This window comes from Pinus tabuliformis, chromosome 4_1 (assembly GCF_031772625.1).
Source record: "Pinus tabuliformis cultivar Carrire ecotype Pingquan chromosome 4_1, CPIR1, whole genome shotgun sequence".
Classification (NCBI taxonomy): Eukaryota; Viridiplantae; Streptophyta; class Pinopsida; order Pinales; family Pinaceae; genus Pinus; species Pinus tabuliformis.
In genome coordinates, this window is record NC_142303.1 from 781164950 (window position 1) to 781176016 (window position 11067).

General features: G+C 38.3%; 1 pseudogene; it reads right to left on the bottom strand.

The window, feature by feature from the left end:
- Positions 1-1023: 1023 nt before the first annotated feature.
- LOC149178465 (cytochrome P450 86B1-like) lies at positions 1024-8969 on the bottom strand (annotated as a pseudogene).
- Positions 8970-11067: the final 2098 nt, after the last annotated feature.

Genomic DNA, 11067 nt, shown 5'->3' on the forward strand with positions numbered 1-11067 from the left:
AACATTAACATTAAATATATAATTTAATAATTATAATAAATTAACAAGTGATTAATTGTGTTTATCTTTGATAGTTACCAGAAATGAATGTTATTTTCCTATCCCTATTCAATTCTTATAAAATTTAAAGTTTTCTTAATAACTTTTAATCTTAAAATCTTAGTTTCCATTTTTCAACTTAATTTTTTTTTTCACAGAGAAAAAGTTCAAACATGTTTTCTCTATGAAAAACCAGTTCACAGTTTCATAAACATGATATTTCTACATCATTCCAATTCCTATAAAGTTTAAAATTTTCTTAATAACTTTTAATCTTAAAATCTTAATTCCCTTTTTTAACCTTAATTTTTTTCAAAGAGAAAAAGTTCAAACATGTTTTCTCTCCAGAAAAACCAATTTACAGTTCCATAAACATGATATTTCATTTATAGTGATCCTTTTGAATCAAACATGTACCTCGGATTTTCTCTCCATGAAAAACCAGTTTACAGTTTCATAAACATGATATTTCTACATCATTCCATGCCAAAACTACACATTCATAGTGATCCTTTTGAATCAAACATGTACCTCGGATTAACATCAAGGTATAACACATATAGTTTAAAAAAAAACCTATAATAATATCTTACATATTGCAAACTAGAGAGTGAAATTCTTTATTAAATGAAAAAGCTTGTGAATTTATTTTCCTAATTACACATTTATTGGTGTCTAATCAAGACAATAGACATAACCAGATAAAAGTACTTTCAGTCCAGACAACAAAATTTAAATATTTATCGACTTCATTAAATATCATCATAAAAACCGTTACACTGCAAGCGACAATAATGATAAGGTTATTAATTCTACACATTACAGGACTAGATTACATAGTGGAATGCAATCCCATCATGTAGTAAATGGGCAATTTAGCACACAGTCGATAATACTATAAAATACTTAGGCAACTAAAGTTTGTCGTACAAATATACTAGCAAACGTTCTTATCGATAAACGCTGTAATATATTATATAGACCTTATTTATCGGTTCCTCTTGGTTGGAAGATAACCCTCAGCCCATTTTTCATAAAGAGAGTTAATCCACGTACCTTGTATTTCAATTGTGCACTTTCATTAACCAGTTTCAGTCTGTAACGATATAAGATGGACGCTGCCACGTGCTTCATCTGCAAATATGCGAAAATCTCTACCCCTACACATTCGAGGACCTCCATGGAAAACAGGATATTTGTAAACAGATTGGTTCACAAAAACACCCTCATCATTAAGACATCTCTTTGGCTTGAATTCCATGCAGTCTCTCCCCCAGATGCTTTCCATTCTTCCCATGGCGTAATTAACGTAAACAATAGCAGTCCCTTTCTTCATAGGCGTCCCATCAGGCAACACCTCGTCCTCTATCGCTTCCTTTCTGCCCAATGGCACAGGAGGGTAAAGCCTCATTGTCTCTGCTAGACATGCATGCAGATAATGCATTTCTTTGAGCTCCTCCCTGCTGAAACAAAGTGGATCACCAGGTTTGACATTAGCCGATCTCTTCTTTAAAATGCGGTGGATCTCTTTCAAAATCTTTTCTTCCACATGGGGATGTTGCAGAAGCAGCCAAAAGAACCAGGAAAATGCCATGGATGTTGTGTCGCTGCCGGCAATAATGAAGCTCATACAAATGCCTCGTAAGAACGTGTCAGAATACGAGATTCCATTTTGGTCGAAAGATTACATAAAAATAGATAATATATCTGCACAGCTGCCAGACATCCCAGTTTTTCCCATACCCAATTCCTCCCTTCTCGCTGAAACGATCTCCATGACAAACTGGTCAATGATCTTCAAAGCAGACTGAAGTTTCGCATCGATCCCCAAACCGAAAAATCCCATGATCTTTCTCAAATATATAGGCGTCATAAATCGAGTATAGGATGCTTCAATAGCATCATCGAATGCTTTGACAAAGGGAATGGTCGGCAGCGATGGAGATAAACACCCCACTTCCACACCAAACACAATTTTACAGATGTTGTCAAACGTGAAACGAAAGAGCATGTCTTGAAGATCGGTGGCGCTTCCCTTGGATATTGTGTTGTCCAGAATAGGGATCAGATTTTGGCGCAGCGAGTCTTGTACGGACTTCAAGACATAAGTGAGACTAGATACAGAGTTAAATTCTACCACTGACGCCTTTCTTTGTTGACTCCATAGTTCTTCATCGATTGGAAATTTCTGGTAATTTCAAACACAAATTAATTGAATACAGAGCAATGCTCTATTTTTCTCCTCAGGATCTTTTGCACAGGGAAGCCAAATAAAATTTCTGAGCAAAGCAGAGTTTCTCAGCCAAAACAAACTTGTATTAATTTATAAACTGCGTAATACAATTTTCTTCCTCTCTCTCAGAGGGATTCACCAAAAACTTTCACCAAAAACAAAATACTCTACCTCTTTTACAAATGATTTTTACACTGCTGTGTAAAATTTTCATTCACATTTTACTGCTGTAAAAAGGGCTTTTACATTTACTGTTGTAAAATAAATTTACATGGATTTACTGCTATAAAAGAAATCCTTCACATTCACCCCTGTGTGAAATTTTCATTACATTCAAGCGGCGGCTCACCATTCACATTACATATTCAATTAAAAAAAACAATTACATTTGCGCTACTGTGCCACACCATACATTTCATTTCAATGCATATGCTCCACAATTTTATTCGCACTGTTGTGCGTTGGATTTCTTGTTGTTTTCTTTGCTGCCGCGAGCCCTCTTTTCATCCCCTGTTACAATACACGAAAAAAAACACACAAACGAAAACATATACCAAAACAAAAGGATTTTTAAATGTTCGTTGACTTGCCCATACCTATTTTAAATTCCCCATACTTCCGTGCAAACAAAAATTAAAACATTTACCAACGACTATGACAGTGCATTAAAGTTAAAACCGTTCGGTAAAACCAAAAAGGTTCATGCAAGTTGAAGAAGATCCTGGTCCATTGACTTGATCGGACGCATTTCGCAAGCTAAAGCCACACAACTTAATCGAAGTTTAATGTCCGGGGAATTGGTGGTTTCGGAGTTGTACACTGGACGCGTGTCAATTGGTCGGGGTGTTCGGAGCCCTTCTTACGGATACCGCTTTTTCCAATAGGTGGTGTGGGGAAGTTGGCGGTGTGGGGAAGTCTGGGTGGTTTTACCAAAACAACGCTGCAATAAATGTGCGGTTGAAATTAATATTTCAACACTCCCCTTTAATTTCAACTGCTGGGTTATCAGTCATACCCAGACATTTCCTTAAAAATTCAAAGCTTTTCTGGTCCAATGGCTTTGTCAAAATGTCTGCAACCTGTTCGTGAGTCCTGCAATGTTGTAGAACAATTTCTCCATTGCTCACCAATTCTCTGATGTAGTGAAACCTTGTGTCGATGTGTTTCGTTCTCTTATGAAACACCGAATTCTTGGATAATGCAATAGCTGAGCTATTGTCACAAAAAATCACTGTTGCTTTTGCCTGCTCTTGGCCTAAGCTCCTCAACATTCTTCTCATCCAAACTGCTTGACATGCTGTTGCTGTAGCTGCCACATATTCTGCCTCTGCTGTAGACAATGCTACAATGGACTGCTTCTTAGAAGCCCATGAAATGGCTCCTGAACCCATGTGAAAAACATAACCGGAAGTGCTTTTCCGATCATCTACACTTCCAGCCCAATCACTATCAGTGTATCCAACCAAATTTGAACATTCTGAGATTGTATATAAAATGCCAAACCTTTTAGTACCTTTAACATACCTCAAAATTCTTTTTGCTGCCTGCCAATGTGCTTCCTTTGGTCTCTCCATGAATCTGGAAATTAAACTAACAACAAACATAATATCCGGCCTAGTTGCAGTTCAATACATGAGGCTGCCAACTATGCTCTTGTACAAGCTAGGATCAAAATCCTTTCTGCTGTCCTCTTTGCTGAGTTTTAATCCCATTACTGTGGGAGTGATTGCTACCTTGCACTCTTGCATATGGAATCTTTCCAACACTTCATTTACATATGTTGCCTATGAGATAAAAATTCCATTTTCATTTTGATATACTTCTATTCCTAAGAAGTATCTCAACAAACCCATGTCAGTCATTTCAAATTCTTCTTTCATGATTGTTTTGAACTGTTCAATGAGGTAGTCATCATTACCTGTAAAAATCACATCATCAACATATAACACAACAATTAGAAATTTACCATCCTTTTCTTTGATGTAGATGGTGGGTTCTCCCTCACATTTGTCAAATCCATTTTCTAGTAGATAGGAATCTATTCTACTGTACCATGCTCTTGACGCTTGCTTCAGCCCATAGAGAGCTTTCTTCAATCGGCACACTTTATGCTCTTGGCCTTTCTTCTCATAGCCTAGAGGTTGTTCAATGTAAACCTCTTCCATTAACACTCCATTTAGGAATGCTGACTTCACGTCCATTTGGTAAACTTTCCACTTGTTTTGTGCTGCTATGGACAACATTGCTCTCACTGTTTCCATTCTTGCAACCGGTGCGAAAGTTTCCTCATAATCTCTCCCATACTGCTGCTTGTACCCTTTGACAACCAGCCTTGCCTTGTGTCTTTCTATCTTGCCTTCAGCATTGCACTTGGTCTTGTAGACCCATTTGACTCCAATGACTTCTTTACCTTTTGGTAGCTCAACCAAATCCCATGTCTTGTTTCTTTCTATGGCATTAATCTCCTCATCCATAGCTTCTATCCATTTCCTATCCTTAATTGCATCTTCGAAATGAATAGGGTCATCAACATGACAATACAAAACAAACAGGGAATTCATACCTTCATCATAAATGTCACTTAAGTTTCTGAATTTCTTACCTCTTTCATTTGGTGTGCAAGTGCTTGAAGATGCACTTGAATTTCCTCCTTGTGGTGTGCTTGGAGAAGCACTTTCATTTATCCTCAAGGGTGTTCCTTGCTGTCATTGTGTAGGCGTTGTTGTTTGGGGATGTATTTCAGCCACATCCTCATCATCTTCATCATGAGACAAACAATTTTTAACATTCACTGTTTTCTCTATGCTTCCATCCCAAGCTTCCTCCTCAATGAACTGAACATCTCTGCTCACAAAAAACTTTTTGGTAGATGGGATATACAACCTGTAAGCCTTGGATTCCTCACTGTATCCAATGAAAATACATTTCTCCCCTTTGCTGTCCAACTTCCTCCTTAGCTGATCCGGAATGTGTGCATAAGCCACACATCCAAAAATTTTCATGTGGGTGACTCCTTGCTTTCTCCCACTCCATGCTTCTTCTGGTACTCTGTTCATCACTGCTTTTGTAGGACACCTATTCAAGATATATACTGCACAATGTACAGCTTCAGCCCAATAATCATTTGGCAAATGCTTTGCCTTCAACATGCTCCTCGCCATATCCATAATTGTCCTGTTCTTCTTTTCAACAATTCCATTTTGTTGCGGGGTGTACCTAGCTATAAACTGCTTGTGTATTCCATTTTCTCTACAAAACTGTAGGAATTCCTTGGAGATATACTCACCTCCTCTGTCAGTTCTCATAACTTTGATATGCAGCCCGCTTTGGTTTTCTACAAGTGCCTTGAAATTCCGAAAATTTTCAAACACTTCACTTTTGTTCTTAAGGAAATAGACCCAAGTTTTTCTGGTGAAATCATCAATGAATGTTAGAAAATATTGGCTGCCTGCTAGTGATGGAGTTTGCATCGGTCCACATAAATCTGAGTGGACAATCTCTAAGGATGCCTTTGCCCTTATGCTTTTCCCTGATGGAAAACTTTCTCTGTGTTGTTTCCCCAATATGCAACCTTCACAAAGGCTGTCCGGTTTTCTATCAATGGTAATCCTCTTACCATCCCTTTTCTGCTCAACAAGTTAAGGCCTCCAAAGTTGAGATGTCCAAATCTCGAGTTCCATAACCAATTTTCATCCTTTGGTACACTTTGGAAAGCCTCTTGGGTAACTGCTGCAATTATTTCTTTGTTTTTCAAATCTGCCCTTATTCTGAGAGGGAACATCCTGTTCCTTGTCATCTTTACTTCAGCAATGCATCTTTTGTTGGGTGCTCTATCCATGATGGTGCATACATCATTCTCAAGGAAAACATTGTACCCCTTCTGAACAAGCTGTCCAATACTCAAGAGGTTACATCTCATTCCAGGGACATAGTAGACATCTGCTATGGTTTTCTTCTCACCTTTCTTTGTAAATATTTCTTTTCCCATAACAGAAATTTTGCTATCAGTCCCAAGTGGGACTTGTGACTTCACATTTTGATCTAGGGCAGAAAACAGGGTTAAGTTTCCTATCATATGGTTACTGCAACCTGAGTCTAAAAACCATATGTCTTCACTATTTGTTTCAGCCATGTTACAAGCTAACAACACATTATCTTGACTGATGTTTTCTCTAGTGATATTTGCATTTGGTCTATTACTCATATCATGCTGCTTTTTCCTACATTCATTTGCATAATGCCCATATTTTTTACAGTAATAGCATTGGACATTGGATTTTTCATACCTTTGTCCTTGAGCATGATGTTGTCCTATTTTTTGACTGATACCTTGGCCTTGGTTCTGATTTGGATTTCTGCCCCTTCCTTGAGCATTTGCTGGACTGTTCTTCCACCTCTGTTTTGGCTTATGCCTCTTCCTTTCTTGCTTCCTCTGCCTTGACCTCTTCCTCTTCCAAAAGACATCTGGGTCTTGAAAGCTTGCTCTAGAGATAAGTTTTCATTTCTACTCAACCTCTGCTCATGTGTTATCAGTGATGCATGTAGCTCATCAACTGAAAAGTTTGAGAGATCCTTTGTCTCTTCTATGGTGGTGACAATCACATCAAACTTTGAGGGTAGGACCCTCAATATTTTCTCCACAATCCTCCTTTCTTCAAGAGTTTCTCCATGAGTCCTTATCTGTGTGACCAGACCAATCACATGTGTGAAGAATGAGTCAATATTGTCTGACTCCTTCATGCACAGGTTCTCAAAATCTTTCCTCAGCAACTGTAGTTTTGTTGTCTTCACTTTCTCCATGCCTTGATAGGCTGTCTTGAGAGTTTGCCATGCTTCTTTGGATGTCTTAGCTGCTGCTATCCTTGGAAACACACTCTGGTCCACTGCTTGATACAAAAATACAATGGCTTTTGAATCCTTCTTCCTATTGCTCTTCAACAGATCCTTCTCTGCCTGAGTTAATCTGTTAAATTCATTTTCATCTGCTGGTTCTTCAAACCCATATTCAACTAATTCCCATAGATCTTGTGAGACAAACAGGGCTCTCATGGTTATTGCCCAATAGTCATAGTTTTTCCCATTAAACTGTGGGAGCTGAGTATTAAACATGCCCATGCTAATGCTTGTGCTAGCCATTCCTTGCATTCTCAGCTATGCTTCTAAATCCTTGACTGTATATTAAAAAAAACTGACTGTTTCTTCAGCAGTAACACAAAAACTAGTCTGAGAAATACCTGGATTCTTTTGCCTGAGACTTCACTCTGCTGGAGAAGATTTACTGCTGCAACAAAAGGAACCTTCCTTCAGCTTCTTTATCACCTTCAAAGAGCCTGGATTAGCTCTGATACCATGTTGGAAATTTCTGGTAATTTCAAACACAAATTAACTGAATACAGAGCAATGCTCTGTTTTTCTCCTCAGGATCTTTTGCACAGGGAAGCCAAATAAAATTTCTGAGCAAAGCAGAGTTTCTCAGCCAAAACAAACTTGTATTAATTTATAAACTGTGTAATACAATTTTCTTCCTCTCTCTCAGAGGGATTCACCAAAAACAAAATACTCTACCTCTTTTACAAATGATTTTTACACTGTTATGTAAAATCTTCATTCACATTTTACTGCTGTAAAAAGGGCTTTTACATTTACTGCTATAAAATAAATTTACATGGATTTACTGTTGTAAAAGAAATCCTTCACATTCACCCCTGTGTGAAATTTTCATTACATTCAAGCGGCTGATCATTCATATTACATATTAAATTAAAAAAAACAATTACATTTGCGCTACTGCGCCACACCATACATTTCATTTCAATGCATTTCAATGCATATGCTCCACAATTTTGTTCGCACTGCTGTGCGTTGGATTTCTTGTTATTTTCTTTGCTGCCACGAGCCCTCTTTTCATCCCCTGTTACAATACACGAAAAAAACACACAAACGAAAACATATACCAAAACAAAAAAAAATTTAAATGTTCGTTGACTTGCCCATACCTATTTTGAATTCCCCATACTTCCGTGCAAACAAAAATTAAAACATTTACCAACGACTATGACAGTGCATTAAAGTTAAAACCGTTCGGTAAGACCGAAAAGGTTCATGCAAGTTGAAGAAGGTCCTGGTCCATTGACTTGATCGGACGCATTTCGCAAGCTAAAGCCACACAACTTAATCAAAGTTTAATGTCCCGGGAATTGGTGGTTTCAGAGTTGTACATTGGACGTGTGTCAATTGGTTGGGGTGTTCAGAGCCCTTCTTACGGATACCGCTTTTTCCAATAGGTGGTGCGGGGAAGTCTGGGTGGTTTTTCCAAAACAACGCTGCAATAAATGTGCGGTTGAAATTAATATTTCAACATAAACAATCCATCACCGAAAACATCTCTAAACGCGCTTCTGAAACCGGGACCTTTTGGAAAACTTGAAAACCTAGTTGTGAGGATGTACTCCACATTTGCTGGATTTTTGGTAATGACAATGGTTTGCGGAAGGCCTTTGGCAATAAAAGTTCCCCCGCATCCGATCAGAATTTCTGAAATGGAGTCATATAGATGGTTGAAATGTATAAACAATGAGGGGAGAATCCCTACGAAAGGCCATTCTGGTGGGATTCCGTTCCTTGCTTTTGTGGTGAGAAATAGAAGATAGTATATGAAGGCCAGGAAGCCGCCGATAAAGACAACGAAGATACCCATTAATGCGTTTTGAAGAAGCATGGAGCATGGAGCATACAAGCAGCCAAGCTACATGGAGCATGGAGCATACAAGCAGCCAAGCTACATGGAGCATGGAGCATACAAGCAGCCAAGGAATTCCAGGCATACTTACCCTGAGGCAAGAGCTATTTCCACCTCTATAGCTCCATTAATACACCCCTATGGACCACAGGGCATGGACACTCTGACATCTATTTAATTTTCAGGCAACACTTTCTGGTTAATAGTGATGGACATATGCATAATGTGATCATCCATCTCGTTGTTTGTATTGATGCCCATTGAAACGAGCGGCATGTGTATCATGGCATGTCGTGTATCGTATGCTATCCATTCCCCATACCATCTGATATTAATTGCCATGGAATGTTATCATACGAAATAAAATACATGAGCTCGATTACAAAATGGTGTATCAGGTGGAATACGTATCAATATTGTAACCATTAATGTCGTGTTATATGAATTTGAAAACGCACTCAATATTCAAGTTTGAACTTGTAAACGCGCTCAATATTCAAGTTTCATCTCTAAGCCAGTGGTTTCAGAACCCGCGCTGCCATATTATGTTGCCCTAATCGATTGGGTTAAGTTCCACTTTTGTTTGTTTGAAGGGAGACGGATCTCCGAGCACCATGGCAGTAGACACCATACAGATGGCGAGAGTGGGAATGAAGATAAGATCGGAAGAGGCGGCTGTGAAGACGAGGCGTCGTCAGCAACTATGAAGGAAATACATTTTAGAGGCATGATGTTATGAAACCAACTCACAAAAAGATAGAAAAGAGAGATCCACGCCTTAGAATTCAACCTCTTCGAGGGGGCAACCTCCTTTACATTACATAAATGAACAATTCTTGGATGATACCAATGAAAAGACCTCCTTTCTATATATAGGAGTCTAAGGGGTTATAACATAATCAAAGCCGACATAATAATAATAATAATGTAAGGGCACAATAATAACAATAGGGCACTACATGGGTACATCAATATAATAAGTGGGTTATACTAATAACAATAAGTGGCTACACTAGTAGTATAGGGGCCTAACATGCCCCTCTCCTTCAAAAAGCGTTGTCCTCAACGCTTGAGTAGTTCTTGATGCTTCTGTATAAAATTCTTGTCCTCCCATGTGAAATATTCAGTGGGTAAGTTCTTCCACTTGATGAGATACTCTAAAATTGATCGATTTCGTCGCTGTCGGGTTCTTGTTTCTGTGACTGCTCCAGGTTCCAATATGATTTTTCCTTCCTCTTCAATTTCTGGAAATATTTCTTGAATTGGGATCTTTTGCAACTTTTGAATAGGTGGCCATACTTCTTCGTCCTTCTTCCATTCATCCCTTGCTTCGTTTATCCAATCTGGTTGGATAATATAAATTGCACAAAACAATGCTTCCACATCCTCATCCTTGAAGAGTCTTCCCATTCGGTAAGGTCGCCATTTTTTAAGTGCATGTAGTATTGCCAACATTTCCTTCTCATAAATAGCTTGCTTGAGATGTAGCAGTAAAAATACCCAATCACCTACATCAAAACATTTTTCACTACGATGTTGATCTACCTGTTGTTTCGTTTGATTTTTCACCGAAGTGGCATTATCCTTTAAAAGTTGGAGAACTTGTTGTTGATGCTCGATGTGATCTTTCTCTGCTTGAACCTTTTTCTTCTTGATATGTCCTTCTATCTTTTGAGGAGTGGTAATTTCTTCTAGTCCTTTACAAGATATGGTCGAATTCATTTCTTGATGCTCGATGTGATCTTTCACTTCTTGAACATTTTTCTTCTTGATGTGTCCTTCTATCTTGATAGTTTGAGGAGTGGTAATTTCGTCCATTGAATTACAAGATATGGTTGGATTCATTTCTTCTTTCTCGATGTGGTCTTTCACTTCTTGCACCTTTTTCTTCTTGATATGTCCTTCTATCTTGAGAGTTTGAGGAGTGGTAATTCTTGTCAATGCTTTACAAGATATGATCTGATTCATTTCTTCTTTCTCTGGGGTGGTGTCCTGGCGTATATCCTCTTCTTTTGATGTTTCTTGATCCTTTTCTTCCTCCTCTTCATATTCTATG